This window comes from Chiloscyllium plagiosum, chromosome 18 (assembly GCF_004010195.1).
Source record: "Chiloscyllium plagiosum isolate BGI_BamShark_2017 chromosome 18, ASM401019v2, whole genome shotgun sequence".
In the NCBI taxonomy this organism is placed as follows: Eukaryota; Metazoa; Chordata; class Chondrichthyes; order Orectolobiformes; family Hemiscylliidae; genus Chiloscyllium; species Chiloscyllium plagiosum.
Window position 1 is genome coordinate 58,427,027 of NC_057727.1, and position 16,587 is coordinate 58,443,613.

Consider the following 16,587-nt stretch of genomic DNA (forward strand, 5'->3'; position numbering starts at 1 on the left):
GCGCATGTAAATGAGGCATAAAAGTTCACAGGCCTCCAGTCTGAAGAACAATTGTCTGCCATCACGCTGTGTCTCCTAGTCAAGGCAACTTTGTGTCTGCTTGGCTAGCTCTCCCTGATCCTATGTGATCTAACCTTACTAACCAGTGTTCCATGCTAACCCTGTTAAAGGCCTTATTGAAATCAGTACAGACGAAGTCAACTGCTCAGCTTTCATCCATCTTTGCGATCACCCCTTCAAGAAATCCAATCAAGTTTGTGAGACACCACTTTGCCTGCACAAAGCTGTGCTGACTATCCCTTATCAACCCTTGCCTTACCAAGTGCAAGTAACTCCTGTTCCACGGAATTGTTTCCAACAATGTATGCACCATTGACATCAAGGTAATAGGTCTTTAGGTCATTGGATTTCCCTCACAATCTTTCTTAAATACTGGTACAACATTAACCACCTCCAGGCTTCCAGCTCATTCCCCATGGTTGTCCGTGCTGTAAATACCTATTTAAGACGGCCCGCAATTTCTTCCTGAGCTGTGATGTCCTGGGGTATATTTGATTAGCTCCCAAGCATTTGTCTATTTCTTATGCACCTTTTATACACTCCAGCACCTCCTCTTTTGTAATGTGAACTATTTTGAAGACATCCTGTCTATTTCCCTGACTTCCCCAAACTTTCTCCACCGTAAGTACTGACGTGAAATTTTCATTTAGGATCTCACTGATCAGCAGTAGTTCCACACTTGGATGGCCGCATTGATTTTTAAGGGGCCAAATTCCGTCCCTAGTTAATCTCTGTTGTTAATATACTTGTCGAATCTCTTGGGATTTTCCTCCACCTGATCTCCAGAGCTTTCTGTGGTCCTCTTTGGGCCCTCCTGATTTTTCCATTAAGTGCATTACTATACCTGCAATGACCTCCAAGTGATTCACTTAATCCATCTGGCTGCATATGACATGTGCCTTCTTTCTATTGACCAGAACCTCAATATCCCCAGTCATCCAGTGTTTCCTACTTGTGTCAGCACTAACCTTCAGACTAACAGGAATATACTGGCCCTGAGTTCTCATTTAATCTCTCTTGAAAACTTCCCACTTGCCAGACGTCCCTTTACGTTCAAACAGCCTTCTCGAATCAACTTCTGAACGCTGTTGATTAATACTTTTTGAATTGAGGCAATGCTAATGTTGTTCTTTACCTTTTGGACCAGGCCTTCTTTTACATAACTATTTTCAAACTAGTGGTATCGTGGTCACGTTGCCAAAGTGTTGCCCCACTAACACCTCAGTTCCTTTCCCTACGTTGTTTCCCAAGGGGAGGTCAGGTTTTACCCCTTTCTGTTGTCCGGCTATTTACATATTGACTGAGAGAGTTTTCTCGAATTCGCTTAACATGTTCCACTCATCCAAGCGCTGAACACTCTCTTTGTCCCAGTCTAGGTTTGGAAATTTCAAATCCCCGACCATTACAACCCTAATATTCTTACAAATATCTGAGATGTCCCGATATATTTGCTGCTCAAACAGCTGACTGTTAGGGGCCTGCAGTACAGTCATATCAATGCGATGAGACATTTTTATTCCTCAGTTTCACGAACACAGCTTCGCTGGGCGATCCAGTGATTTTCACTGATCAAAAGCTACACTCCGCCCTCTCTCACCGAATGTTCTACCCTTCATGTAGAATCTGTACTCTGTAACATTGAGCTGCAAGTCCTGTCCCTCCATCAACTGTGTTTCTGCAATACTTATCGTGTCCCAGTCCCATGTTCCCATCCCTTTGCTGAGTTCACCTGCCTTAACTATTAGGCCTTTTACATTGACGTAAAGTAGTTTAATTGATCAGTTTTCCGTCATTGTCTGTTTTACTCTTTCTTGTATTGTCCTTTTAAATTGCTGTCTTGAAATTCTGACCCAGCCTCAACCTTCAGACTGGAGCCTGAAACCATCCACCTGACTGTGGTCAACACCCTCAACTTTCATGCCAGCTGAAAACCTACTCATGATACCTTTTGCTTTCACATCCAAGTCATTAATGTACATAATAACAGCAATGGTTCCTGCACAGATTCATGTGGTACACCTGCTGGTGAAAGAATTTCAAATACAAAAACAACCCTCCACCGGTTGTGAATCCAATTTGCCAAATTGCGTTGAATCCCATGTAGGACCTCGCCAAAAGCCTTAATGAGCTGTATGTAATCCGCATCATCTGCACTGCGTTCATCAATATTTTTAGACAACTTTCCGAAATATTCGACTGAATTCATCAGACAGGATTTTCTTCTTCGAAATCCATGCTGACTGTACCTCATTGGTTCTTGCCTTTCCAAGTGTTGATTTATCCTGTTCCTCATAACTGTTTTCAATCCTTTCCCTCCCACTGCTGTCGGAATATCTACTGTGTAATTACGTGACCTATCCCTGATGTCCTTCCTGAACAAGGGATCCACATTCGCTATCCTCCATTTATTCGGCACTTCTCCTCTGGCCATCAAATTATTAAATATGTCCACTAGGGCACCACCAATCTCTTCCGTTACCTCCCATTGCAGCCTGGAATACATTTCATGGGGCACTGGGGGGTTCTCCAATTTTATGCCTGTGAAAACATTTACTACCTCCTCCTTATTGATCTTACCATGTTCTAGAAACTCACTATCGCAACTGACCTCACCTACTTCATCTGGCTCCATGCACAGATTGTCCCTTTGATTTCTAACAAGCCACATTCTTTAGCTTGCAATTCTCATTTGCTAAGTACCTTCCAAACATTTTCCTTGGCCATTGTTTGCCCTTCATTCTTAAGGACCCCTCGTACTCTGTATACTTTTGAAGGGCTTCGCCTGGTTTTAGTGCACTGTATTTTCTTTACCAAGCACACAATATCGCTTGACCAATATTCACTGGACTTTCTGCCTTTGTCATTCTCTCTTTGCGAACATACTGACCCTGAATTCTCACTGTATCACTTCAATATCGTTCCACTTTTCAAATAAAGACCCAACCACAAGTAACTCCACTTTTCTCTGTAATCAGCTTAATTCACTGCTACGCTCCACATATCTATTTGTTCTGCCAATCTGTATAACCAACATTATCTCTGTAATCTTCACCATTCACCTAAAACACTCACTGTTTGTGTAATCCACCCTATCTTACCCAATTCCTTATGCCTGTAAACTGGTCCATTCATCCCAACCTCCAATCTTCATGAACTCCTGCAGTTCCTACAACTCTCACATTTCTGTAAACTTCTGTGGCTCTATGGTCTTCCCTCCCTGTGAAACCAAATCTAACTGCCACAATCCTCCCAATCTGCATTGTCTGCTCCAGATCAGAACATTGCTGTGTCTGTTACCACCGGCACTCCAAGAAAATATTCCTAATTGTATCTATTCATTCAGATCCTCCAATCTCCAGCTTCCCGAAACCTCTCCCTACCATGGTAAACCACCGTATTTAGGACATAGAATACTACACCACAGAACAGGCCCTTCTGCCCAGTTGTGATCTTTTATCGGGCACTCAGATCAAACTACATACAGACCATTCAAAGAACAAAAGAACAAAAAAAATTACAGCAAAGGAAAATGTCCTTTGGCCCTCCAAGCCTGCGTCAATTCAAATCCTCTATTTAAAGCTGCCACCTATTTTCCAAAGACCTCTATCCCTTTGCTCCCTGCCCATTCATGCAAATGTCCGGATACACATTAAATGGCGCTATCATTCCCACCTCTGCCACCTCCCAAGGGCCCACCAACTTCTGCAGAAATAACTTTCCATGCATATCTTCCCGAAACGTTGCATCTCTCACTTTGAACTCGTCACCCGAGTAACTGAGACCATCATTTTGGAGGAAAAACTTCTTGCTATCCACCTTGTCTACACCTCTAATCATATTGAAGACCTCAATCAGGTCTCTCCTCAACCTCCATCTTTCTAATGAAAATTATCCTAATCGATTCAACCTCTGTTCATAGCGAGCGCCCTCCATACCAGGCAACATCCTGGTGAAACGCCTCTGCACCCGCTAAAAAGCAACTGCATCCTTTTCTAATGGAGCGACCAGAACTGTATGCAATATTCCAAATGGGCTGAACCAAAATCCTATACAACTGTAAGACGCCCTACCAACAGTTACAACACAGAACATAGAACAATACAGCACAGAACAGGTCCTTCGGTTCTCGATGTTGCACCGACCTGTGAACTATTCTTAGCTCGTCCGCCTACACTATCCCATCATCAACCATGTGGTTACCTAAGGTTTGTTTAAATCTTCCTAATGTGGCTGAGTTGATGACATTAGCAGGTAGGGCATTCCACGCCCTTACCACTCTCTGCATAAAGAACTTGCCTCTGACATCTGCCTTAAATCTATGATCCCTCAATTTGAAGTTACGCCCCTCGTACAAGTTGACGTCATCCTCCCAGGAAAACGACTTTCACTGTCTACATTATCTAATCCTCTGATCATCTTGCATTTCTCTATGAAATCCCATCTTAACCTTTTTCATTCCAATGAGAACAGGCCAAAGACTCTCAGCCTTTCCTCATAAGAGCTTCCCTCCATCACAGGCAACATCCGGGTAAATCTCCTCTGCATGTTTTGCAATGCTTCCACATCCTTCGCGAAATATGGCGACCAGAACTGTACACAATATTCCAAGTGTGGCGGCACTAGCTTTTTGTATAGTTGCAGAATGACATTGCGGCCCTGGAATTCAATCCCTCTGACAATGAAACCTAACACACTGTGTGCCTTCTTAACATCTCAATCAACCCGGGTGGCAACTTTCAGAGATCTGTGTACATGGACTCCAAGATCCATCTGCACATCCACACAACCAAGAATCTTTCCATTGACCCAATACTCTGTCTTCGTGTTATTCTTCCCAAAGTACATCATCTCATATTTAGCTGCATTGAAATCTATTTGCCAACTCTCAGACCAATTCTGCAGTTTATCCAAGTTCCCCTGCAACCTGTAACATTCTTCCTCACTTTCCACTACTCCATCGAATATAGTGTCGTCTGCAAATTTACTAATACATACACCTATGCCTAATTCTAAGTAATTTATAAAAATGACAAACAGCAGTGGTCCTAAAACAGATCTTTTTCATACAAGATGAGTAGCCAGAGTCCAGGCTGAATATTTTCCATCAACCACCACTCCCTGCCTTCTTTCAGAAATCCAGTTTCTAATCCAAACTGCTGAATAACCCTCAATCCCATGCCTATGCACTTTCTCCATCAGCCTACCATGTGGAACCTTATCAAAGTCTTTACTGAACTACGTGTATACCACCCTCATCTACATGGTCGTCTTCTCAAAAAACTCAATGAGGTTTGCGAGACACAATCTGCCCTTTAAGGATCCAAGTTGACGATCTGAAATCAAACCGGTTCTTGCTTGATGATTATAAATCATATCTCTTACAATAAATTCCAAAACCTTTCCTGCAAAAGAGGTCCGGCTCACTGGTCTATATTACCTGGGTCATATTTACTGCCCTTCTTGAACAAGAGCACAGCTTTTGCAATCCTCCAGTCCTCTGATACTCAAACTGTCGACAATGACGACACAAATATAAAAGCCAAAGTCTCTGCTATCACCTTCCTAGCATCCCAGAGAATCCTCGGACAAATCCCAACAGGCCCAGGGGTGTTGTCTACTTTCACACCTTCTAGAATTCATAACACCTGTTTGTAACTCACCTCGATCCTTTCTAGTCTAATATCCCGTACCTCAAACTTCACAGCTACAATGTTTTCCTTTTCCTGAGTGAAAAACGATAAGAAATGTTCGCTTAGCACCTCTCTGATCTCCACACTCAACTTCCCACTTCTGTCTTCGGCTGGTCCTAAACCCACCCTAGTCACTCTTTAATCTTTACATATCTATAGATCACCTGATGAAGGAGCATCACTCTGAAAGCTAGTGTGCTTCCAATTAAACCTGTTGGACTATAACCTGGTGTTGTGTGATTTTTAACTTTGTACACCTCAGTCCAGCACCGGCATCTCCAAATCATGTTTGCTGAAGACTGCTGTGTGTTCCTTTTGCTCTTCTTAAATCTCTCTTTAAATCCTTCCCAGCTGATCAGTAACTCTCCATCACCTCAACTGAACCATCTTGCCTCATCAACGCATAAGCCTCTTTCTTCGGCTTAACAAGAGATGCAATTTCTGTAGTAAACCACGGTTCACTAACCGTATCACTTCCTCCCTGCCTGAAAGGGACATACCTATCAAGGACACGCAAAATTTGGACATTCAACCAGCTCCACATTTCCATTGTCTGCATCCCCCCGCATGTGCTGTCCCATTCTATGCCTCTTCATTCATGCCTAATGGCATTATAATTGCCCTTTCCCCATCGATAAATCCTGACCTGTGGCCTATACCTATCCCTTCCCATCGGTAAACTAAACGTAACTGAATTATGGGCTCTCTCTCCAACGTGCTCACCTACAACTAAATCAAACACGTGGCCTGGTTCATTACCAACCACCAGATCCAGTGTTCCCTCCACTCTTGTCTGCCCTTCGACATTCTGTGTCAAAGAACCCTCCTATACAGGGTTCGGATGGAGAAAAACTGATCCATCCGACATCGTAGAGTTATAGCATTTCCAGTCAATGTTGGGGAAGTTAGCGTCTCCCATAATGATCACCCTGTGCCTTTCACTCCTATCCAGAAAAAGTTTGCTAATCTTCTCTTCCACCTCCCTGGAACTCTGTGGAGGCCCTAAAAAAACTGCAAGCCGTGTGACCTCTCTTCACCTGTTTCTGACCTCAGCCCACACCACCTCAGTAGACGAATCCACGTCAAAAGTTCTCTCAGCCGCCGATATATTATCCTTGACTAACAAGTACTGCCTCCCCCTCTTTTACCGCCTCGCCTGTTTTAATGCAAGATCTAAACCCTGGAACCTGCAACATCCATTCCTCACCCTGCTCTATCCATGTCTCTGAAATGGCTACAATATCGAATTCGCAGGTACCTATCCATGTTGTAAGCTCACCTTCGGTTATTTCGGATACTTCTAGCGTTGAATAGACACACTTCCAACCAGTTTACTATCTGCCGTGACCCTGAACTCCTGTCCCTGTCCTTCCTATTCTCATTGTCCTGTGCACTGTTACTACACCTCAGATCCCCATCCCCCTGCTGAGCTACTTTAAATCCCCCAAATAGCACCAGCAAATTTCCCACCCAGGATATTAGTACCCCTCTGGTACAAGTGAAGTCCGTCCAATTTGTACAGTCCCAAATTCTCCAGAATAACCCCCAATTATCCAAGCACTTGAAACACTCCCTCCAGCACCATCTTTGCAGCCATGTGTTCAGCTGATATCTCTCCCTATTTCTTGCTTCGCTATCACGTGGCCCGGGTAACAAACCAGAGATAACAACTCTGTTTGTTCTAGCTCTCAGCTTCCACCCTAGATGCCTGAAATCCTGCCTAACATTTGTATCCCTCTTTCTACAAATGTCGTTAGTACCTACATGGACCACGACTTGAGGCTGGTCACTCTCTCCCTTCAGGACCCTAAAGATACAATGCGAGGCATCACGGACCCTGGCACCTTTGGAGGCAACATATCAAACGCGAGTCCTGTTCGTTCCCAACAAACGTTCTATCTGAGCCTCTAACTATTGAGTCCCCAATGACTAAAACTTTCCTCCTTTCCCTCCTTCCCTTCTGTGCAACAGGGAGAGGCACTGTGCCAGAGACCTGGGTCCCACTGCATATCCCTGGTAAGTCGTCCCCCTCAACAGTATCCAAAACGGTATACATGTGTTTCAGGGGAACGTCCATAGGGGATCCCTCCACTGACTGCTTTTCCCCCTTCGAAAAGTCACACAGTTTGTTTTGTACCTCGGAGTAACTACTTCCCTATAACACATATCTATCACAGCCTCTGCCTTCCGAATGATCCGAACTTCATCCAGCTCCCGCTCCAGTTGCCTACCACGGTCTTGGAGGAGCGATAGTTGTTTGCACTTCCTGCAGATGCACATGGACGGGGCACTAATGGCGTCCCTCACCTCGAACATCATGCAGGAGGAACATTGCTCTCCCTGCACTGCCATCCCTGCTGGCCCCTTATCACTAATTAAGAAAGAAGTGACGCTTAGCTGATGTGTCCCCAGACTTTAAGGTTAGAGGAGCTGCTGGGTGGGAGGCCTTACAATGGTAGGATCTCGGTTGAAAAAAACACTGACTTATATAGCTGGACGTAAATAAACATAAGACGTCCCTCCTATGCAAAAATCCTCTGCTCTCTGACTTCAAATTTAAATCTCAAATCAGTGACTCACTGCTTCTGGCAAGCCCCTGGTCCAAGCTCCCGTCCTTCGATTTGCTGCTGCCGCTAAAAAAAAATACAGAAATAGAGGACTCCCGCGCTTGTGATATGTTTTTAAAGGTTCAAATCAGTGACTCACCACTCCCAGAAGGCTCCTGGTCCAAGCTCCTGCCATTTGCGTTGCTGCTGCCGCTGAGAAACAGAAATTTACTCAATGTACACTGTACTCAAAACCCCGTCCAATGAAGCATGCTGGACGCTTTCTTGACCACATTACTGAAGAAGGGCATGTGCCCGAAACGTCGAATCTTCTGTTCCCTAGATGCTGCCTGACCTGCTGTGCTGTTCCAGCAATAAAGTTTCAGCTTTGATCTCCAGCGTCTGCAGACCTCACTTTCTCCTCGAAGATTTCAACCTACTGCGAATCCTCTTACAAGGATGCCTTCCTTGAAGAAGCTCTCTGCCTCTCATTCCTGAAGAAGGGCTTGTGCCCGAAACGTCGAATCTTCTGTTCCCTAGATGCTGCCTGACCTGCTGTGCTGTTCCAGCAATAAAGTTTCAGCTTTGATCTCCAGCGTCTGCAGACCTCACTTTCTCCCTGACCACATTACTTACCTGCGTTGCAACCTTTAAGGAATAACGGATGTGTACACCCAGACCTCTCTGTATATCAGTTTTCCCCAGAACATTTCCATTTACTGTATAGTTCGCTTTGAATGGGATCTTCCAAAATGACTCACGTCGCATTTTCCCGGATTGAACTCCATCTGCCATTGCTTTGCCCATCTCTCCAATATGTCTATTATGTTGTATCCTCTGACAGTCCTTTCAATATCTGCTACTCCACCAATCTTGGTTTCATTTGCAAACTTGATAATCAGGCATCCGATATCTTCCTCCAAATCACGTATGCATATCACAAACAACGATGGTCCTCGCACGGATCCTTGTGGAACACCACTGGTCACAGGTCTCCATTTTGAGAAATTCATTTTACTATCATCCATGTGACTATACAAATATTACTTAAATGTCCCTATGTATCTGACTCTACCACCAAAGCAGATATTTCATGCCACGCAACCACCACGCTCCGTGTAAAATCTGATACCTCCCCTAAACCTTCCTCCAATTACCTTAAAATTACGCCCACTCGTTATAGCCATTTTCACAAAGGGAAAATTCTCAAGACATCCACATGTGTCTTATCATCTCATATTCCAAATTCAAGTCACCTCTCATACTTTTTCTTTTCAATGAGAAAATCCCTGGCTCCTCCAAACTTTATTCATTAGACCTACCCTCCAGTCCAGGCAGCATCCTGATAAATCTTCTCTACACCCTCTCAAAAGTTTCCACATATTTCCTATAATGAGGTGACCAGAACGAAACACAGTATTCCAAGTGTGGTCGAACCAGGGCTGTATACAGCTGCAGCATAACCTCACAGCTCTTAAACACAATTCTCCTGCTAATGAAAGCCAACGCATCATATGTCTTCTTAACACCCCAATCGACTTTGGTGGTACCTTTGAAGATTCAATGGACATTGATCCCAAGATTCTTCTGTTACTCCACACTGTCAAGATTCCTGCCTTTAACCCTGTAAAGTTGTTCTGCATAATCCTTCAATCTTAAACCCTCTACATTTTGGTAACTTCCTCCAATCGCAACAACCCTCAGAAGCTGTGAAACATTTTCCAGTCCCGACAATCTTCCTTAGTTATGTAACCTCTGTGAACATGTAGTTGCAGCTGATGGCCTGGAAATCCATTGAGATTTTTCTGCACAGGTTCGAATTCTGCTGACTTTGGTCTCTCAACACGCAAATTTTGGAGTGGCACCGTGGATCAGTGGTTAGCACTGTTGCCTCACAACTTCAGGCACACGTCTCTCTCGAATGTCTTTGTGGAGTTTGCATATTCTCTTTGCATATCAAGTGAATTGGCCATAATAATTTGCCCAAAGTGTAAGGTGCATTAGTCAGGGGTAAACACAGGATAGGGGAATGGGTCTGGCTGGGTTGCTCTTCAGAGGGTCAGTGTGGATTTATTAGGTTGAAGAGTCTATTTCCATACTGAAGGGAATCTGATCTAATCTACCTCCATTACTATTGTGTACCCACAAAATTTACGAAGCTTATTTTAGCCACTGCTATATTCATAATGTCTGCAAATCTTTCCTGTCTTCATATCCCTTCCTATCTCTGCAACTCCATCACCATGCAGTGCCTTTCTGTGGAAAATTGCAGAGGAAAGAAGAATTGTCTGGATCACGTTGCAGAAATGGAAGGGCTGTAGAACCTGGAGAATGGTACAAACGTAGGAAGGAATGTGAATCCTGCAGGTGGTTACTGATAGTGGGATTCAAACAACTTGCTAGATGGGACCGAGAATGCTTTGTGGATCCTGAAGAATGTTACAATTTAAATGACTTTTTTTTATCGGACTATTTTGACGATCTTCATTACCTAATCTTGGAGATGATTACCAGAATGACTGTGCACGGCTTCAGATTTCCAGACTGGGAGATGTGAGTTCAGATGTGAACCTATTTGCCCATTCTGTCTGTGTGCCTGATAGTGACCTGGTGCTGCTCTGGTGGAAAGGACTCAACGTGCATCTGATAACCTCCAGATCTACATGGCGGCCCAGCGCCACCTCTCTAAAGTCTTTGATTGGAATGATTTTAATTTTTTCATTATTTTCAAGTGACAGTTTTGCAAGATGAATAAAATGGGAAACTGTCAAAAATGAGGTAATGGCAGTCCCGAGGCAATATACAGTATTCCTGTTCGGTGAAAGGAAACGCTGATTCATATAGGGAATACTGGAAGACTCTAGTTTTGGTTAAGAAAAAGAAAGAAACATATGTCAGATATAGAGAGGAGAAGTGAAGTGAATAATTGGCCTATAAAGGTAGTAGAAGTATACTTAAGAGGGAAATCAAGAGGGCAAAAAGGGACATGAGATACTTTTGGCAACAGGGTTAAGGAGAATCCAAAAAGCTTTTTATCAATACAAAAAGGACAAAAGGTTAACTAATGATAAAATAAGGCCCCTCAGAGATCACCAAGGCAACCTATATGCGGAGCCTCAGGAGATGGGTGAGATACTAAACGAGTATTTGTCATCAGTGTTTACTGTGGAGAAAGACATGTAAGATATAGAATGTTGGGAAATAGATGGTGACATCTTGAAGCATGTATATATTAAAGAGGAGGAGGTGCTTGATGTCTTGAAAAACATCAAATTGGATAAATCCCCAGGATCATATCAGGTGTACCATATATCTCTATGGGAAGCGATTGCTGGGACATTGCTGAGAGATTTGTATTATTGAAAGTCACAGGTGAGGTGCTGGAAGCCTGCAGATTGGCTAACGTATTTAAGACAGGTCATAAGGAGAAGCCAGGGAATTATAGACCGGTGAGCATGACATCATTGGTAGGCAAAGTAATGGAGGGAACCCGAGAGATAGGATTGACATGAAGTTGGAAAGGCAAGGATTGATTAGTGACAGTCAGCATGACGTTATGTGTGGACAGTCATGTCTCAAATAGTTTCTTGAAGAAGTAACAAAGCTGATTGTTGAGGGCAGAGCGATCAACATGATCTATATGGACTTCAGTAAGGTGATCGACAAAGATTCCTCATGGGAGATTGGTTAGCAAGGTGAGGTTTCAGGGAATACAAGGAGAGCTAGTCGTTTGGATACAGAACTGAGCCGTAGGTAGAAGACAGATGGTAGTGATGGAGGGTTGATTTTCAGACTGGAGGCCTGTGGTATGCCAAAAGGATCTGTGCTGTGTCCACTATTCGTCATTTATGTAAATGATTTGGATGTGAACGTAGGAGGTTCAGTTAGTAAGTTTTCGGATGACATCAAAATTAGAGGTGTAATGGTCAGTGGGGAAGGTTACCTCGGATTACAACGGGTCTTGATCAGATGGGCCAATGAGCTGAGGAGTGGCAGATGGAGATTAATTTAAATAAATATGAGGTGCTTTATTTTCATCATATAAATCTTTGCAGAACTTATACACTTAATGGAAGGTGCTAGGGCTGTTGCTGAACAAGGATCTCTTGGAGAGCTATGTCACAGTTCCTTGGAAGTAAAGTCGCAGGTAGATAGGATCGTGAAGAAGGTATTTGGTATGCTTTCCTTTACTGGTAAGAACACTGACTCTAAGAGTTGACAGGTCATGTTGCGGCTGCATAGGACACTGGTTAGGTCACTTTTGGAATTTTGTGTTTAATTCTGATCTCTTTCCTATGGGAAGGATGTTTAAAGAGTTCAGAAAAGACTTACAAAGTTGTTGCCATGGTTGGACGACTTGAGCGAAAGGGAGAGGCTGAATAGACTGGGACAATTTTCCTTGCAGTGTCAGAGGCTAAGTGGTGACTTTATGGAGGTTTATAAAATAATGAAGGACATGGATAGGATAAACAGGCGAGGTATTTTCCCTGGGGTCTGGGAGTCCACAGCTAAATGCCACAGGTTCTGGGTGAGAGGTGAAGATTTAAAGGGAACCTAAGGGTCAACTTTTTCACACAGAGTGTGTTGTGTGGACGGAATGATCTGCCAGAGGAAGTGGTGGAGGCTGGTGCAATTATTGCTTTTAAAAGGCATCTGGATGTGTACACGAATACGAAGGGTTTAGCGGGTTATGGGACAAGAACACGCAAATGGTACGGGAATGGTTATGATATCTGGGAAGTGTGGACGAGGTGGACGGAAGAGTCTGTTTCTGTGGGGTACATCTCTCTGACTGCAGTTGTTTTCACTCTTCTCTTACAGCCATACATTTCAGTCTATTTACCCTATTTACCTTGGTCAGTTCTCCTCTCAAACTAATGTAATTGGCTTTGTTTCTGATGGGCGGGTGTGCTTTATGGTCACTTTAAAGTTTCATATTTTCTTTAAATTCCATTGCAATTTCCTGGAGGATCGCTCGGTGTGGCACCACTCATTCACTCAGCTTCATCACCCAATGGTCGATCTGCCATAGTCATTTCCCTCGCCAGTTGCACAATCTGCTATTCAAAGTAACACTGATAAAAACACTCGAAAAGGAACTCGGATAATATCACTCTTGCCAAAGCGACTGTTCCAGATTATACAAAGATTGATGTCTGCCAAAATTATTACATCACCTTTGTTACAAATTCCAATGAATTCCTGTTTAATGAAGGGATGAGCAGTGAAATGCTGTTAGACAGCCTACATGTTCTTCTGCTTATTTTTTTTTACATGTAGGATGTAGAATTCACGTTAAGGCTGATTCAACTGCATAATCTGAGGTCAAATGCTTTCTTTGTATTGCCTTTGTTCTCAATTACTGTCAGGTCACCCATCCTGCTTTCCCATTCTGCCTGGGATGACACAAGGTTGTTTTACCATTGCTTATTTATGTTCAACCTTCTGTTCACCCTGTAATCGTGTCTCTCTGCTGACTAAATCTCATTTATCTCTGTGTCACAAGTATAAAACCTGACTGCAGATACTTTAGCAATTCCAAAAAATACATATAATTTATGTTTTCCCACGAATTCCTGTCACAATCCTCTTCGCTGATGTACAGCTTTGGTTAAACTCTGTCTCTTCCTTTTCCTTTCTGCCTGTCTTCAGCCACATCCCCGTGCTATTTAAATGCTTCAACATTTCTCTTTGGAATTGGAAATATCCTTTCAACTGAATCCTGTCTCTACATCCTCCCTGTCAGTATAAAGCCCTGTCCATAAACGGACCAACATGATTGGCCAGGATACTAGTCCCACCACATTTATTTTTAATTCACTCGTGCGATGTGGATATTTCTGGCTGGCTAGCATTTCATGCCCATCCCAAGCTTCGCTTGAATTGAGTGGCTTGCTAGACCATTTCAGAGAACGTTTCAGAGGCACCCCTTTGCTCTGGGTGTAGAGTCATATCTTCGCCAGACTCGCTGCATATCACAGATTTCCTTCCTTAAAGAATATTAAGCACTAAATATGGATCTCTGAAACCGGTATTAATTTCTGTATAAACAGTCCAGTGAGAATAACACTAGGTCATCGCCTCTCGCACTTAAAGCTCACTCATCCCTGACCACTGTTATCAGTGCGACATGAATCAAACCATCTTCTTCCTGACCATTATTTGATTCTGGTAGATACCTTCCTGCACTCCTCTACTATCACCCAGTGTCTCTGCACGTGGTATCTGTCACCGTGCGGGTCTAATTGCTGCCTCTGCCTGCACTTTTTGCAGTTACTCTAGATCCTGAGCCAACAGAATTCTCCGCTCCAGAGAGAAGGAAGCAGCACAGGCCAGGGATGAAGACTGGGATTTTTCAGATTCTGATGGACTCAGTATCATTCGACATGAGTAACACTCACTGCGACTGTCTAATTTCCCATTTTGTCTATTTCTCTTTCTCTTGTAGATACTCAGCCCTTTCCTCACTCAATAAGCTTCCCAACAGCTGGGTGTCTCGTCCATTACCTCATTGAACTCAGTTCGTCAGCCAAAGGGGATGGGGATCTGGAGATTTCAATAAATCCTGCAGCGAGGTAAGATCACCCACACGGAACAGAGCAGAACATATTTAGTGTATTGAACTTTGGTCTAATAGACATGACATAGATACAATGTTGAAAGGCGAACAGAAACCGTCAAGGCCCCAAACTCATTCCCCACCCTCGTGTTAACTTTCATCTCTGCTGTAGGGAGCCTTCGTCTGACAATTTCGGAAGCTCACAGATATCAATCCAGATCTGTGCTGTCTTAGTGACGATCAGTAAAACAGAGTGAAAGCAGGCCGCCCTCAAGTAGATGATATTGAAACCTGGCATCTTTCTGTTCTATATTTCCTCTCGACACTGTTGTCATATGATAGCGTCATACAGCAAGGTAACATGCCTTTCTGTCCAACTCATCTGCACCAGTAACTTGATTGCTTGTAATTCCCAGAAAAGTTCCTATTTCTGTAACCTCCACCCCTCCCATAATCATGTTGTAGATTTGAAACCTACTACAATGCTGACTACTCTCAGTATTTCTAAATTGTTTCAGTTTCGGTAACATGCCCACTCTCAGTAACCACATCCTGCAGTCAGTACAAAAATGCCCATTTCTGCAGTTCTGCACAATACATACAATCCACTCTGTTTCTGAAGACTCCTCCAGCCCTTCCCAAAATACCCACCTGTGTACCTTCTTGAAACCCCATGAGAACATTGTATCACTAATACCTTGTACAGGCCCGTTAACATTCCAGCCTACTGATGTACAGCACCACAATACTTCTGTAACTATCTTAAATCTCGATCGACCTCCTTATATGTATGAACACCTCTAGACACTTTTTCAGCCACAACAACACTCCACATCTCTGTTTACTCCTCCACTCCCCACAGCCCTCCCAGCATCTCAAATACTCTCTCTTTTTGTAACTCTGCAACTCTCCATATTACTGTCCGTATTATTGTTCCCAAAATGTCCCTTATCCATAAACAGTTTAAATCCTCCAAACCTCCCCATTTGGGTACACCCCTACAGCTCCAACATCCTTCCTTATCTATGTAACCTCCTCCAGTCTTGAAACCCTGTAAAACTTGGAGATTCTACAATCCTCCCTATCTGTGTAATCATCTCAGGTCCCTGCAAAACCCCTGATCTAAAGAACCCACCCCAATGTCTGTGCCTCTCCTGATCCAGATCCTGTCAGATTCACTATCAATATAATATTTTTCTGTCGCTGTCGCACGTCCTGGCAATGTAAGTTCCTGCAGTCTCTCCATCCATCTAATCATCTTCATAATCTTCTCAAACTCTTAAACTTTTTTTGAGTAAATGTCACTGTCCCCTACAATGCTCCCTACCGCAGGAACCTCCTCCGGATTGTGAAATGTCCCCTTACCTCTGTTCATGTCTCCAGACATTATTGCTGTTCCAGTGTCTGCATGCTCTGACATACTCTGCAGTCATCCCATCAATATAACCTCCATTATAAAAGCATCCGATATCAGCAAATGTCTACGTTCACTACAGCCTTCCATATCTCTGTTAGTTCCTCAATTTTATGTAACTCTATTAGTCTCTGTAAGTAGCACCATTCCATAGATTAGTCTCTGTCTCTGTAAACGAAATACATCCCACACTGAGAAGATTCACTCTCCTTTTTATCACTTGCACTTCTGTCAAATTTCCCTGCGTCTCCCCTGATTTCATTGACGACAGGTCGTCTCATGTTATAAATCTCCGAGTTCATATGTTACTCCCTATCG